This window comes from Saccostrea cucullata, unplaced genomic scaffold (assembly GCF_032062105.1).
Source record: "Saccostrea cucullata isolate Sc308-1 unplaced genomic scaffold, CSIRO_AGI_Scuc_v1 ctg937, whole genome shotgun sequence".
Lineage (NCBI taxonomy): Eukaryota > Metazoa > Mollusca > Bivalvia > Ostreida > Ostreidae > Saccostrea > Saccostrea cuccullata.
In genome coordinates this window covers 299,321-300,420 of record NW_026927959.1, presented here as the reverse complement: position 1 = coordinate 300,420, position 1,100 = coordinate 299,321, and positions in this window count along the sequence as shown.

Below are 1,100 nucleotides of genomic sequence, written 5' to 3'. Positions count from 1 at the left end.
TTAGGTTTAGTTTGGTGTTGTCGTTTGAGTTAGTAAGTAGACTTTAATTGTTAGTGAGACAGCTTAGAGTTCTTTAGGAGTGTAGGTTATTATTGTAATTAAGGTATTTGTTAGTTAGTGCATGATTAGTGCTTGTGGTGGATAGGTTTGCATGATTAACACCCTAACAAGCAGGGTTCTCCATGAGCTGTTTTACTGTGTTGGTCCCGACACAGAAAAATGTTCTCCGACACAGTAATGATTCAAATTTTATCTGTGTGAACAGGAAAAATTTTGCCAACACAGTAAGATCTGTGATAATAAGAAAATCGAAACATACAAATTCTCTGTATCTGAAACATTATTAATCAAACAATTCTTTCAATTCTAAAAGATATCTAGAGCACTTAATTACGGTTTCACCTTGCGTAATCAATTATTTCCTACACCCTCGCCAGACTTTATGCATGAAAGAACAAAGGCAAATAATTGGTTTTCATGTCTTCTCTATAGAGCAATGGCTCTAGAATTACTCTAGATCACTAAAATTTCGCGACACCTTATTTTACGAGATAGTCATTGACTCTTGATAAGCGAGACAAAATTTCACTAATTGTGGTCATTGCTCTATATAATTTTAAGGAATACTATTATACACGAGAATTAGATTTTGGCTAGCACACTATCTTGCGTAATTACACAAAAATAAAGTTCTCACAAATAAAAGTGATTTACAGTATGTTGGCAATGTAAATCAAACATAACACGTACTGTACCGAAATCATTTACTTGATGTAAATAGTTTTAAATTTTCAAGGAACTTTTAAAAGTATTTTACTATTCCGAAGTTACTTTTTTTAGCTCACCTGAGCTGAAGGCTCAAGTTAGCTTTTCTGATCACATTTTGTCCGTCGTCCGTCTGTCCGTCCGTCTGTAAACTTTTCACATTTTCGACTTCTTCTCAAGAACCACTGGGCCAATTTTGACCAAACTTGGTACAAAGCATCCTTGGGTGAAGGGGAATTTAAATTGTAAAAATGAAGGGACATATCCCCTCGCAAGGGGAGATAATTAAGAAAAGACAAAAATAGGGTTGGGTCATTAAAAAATCTTCTTCTCAA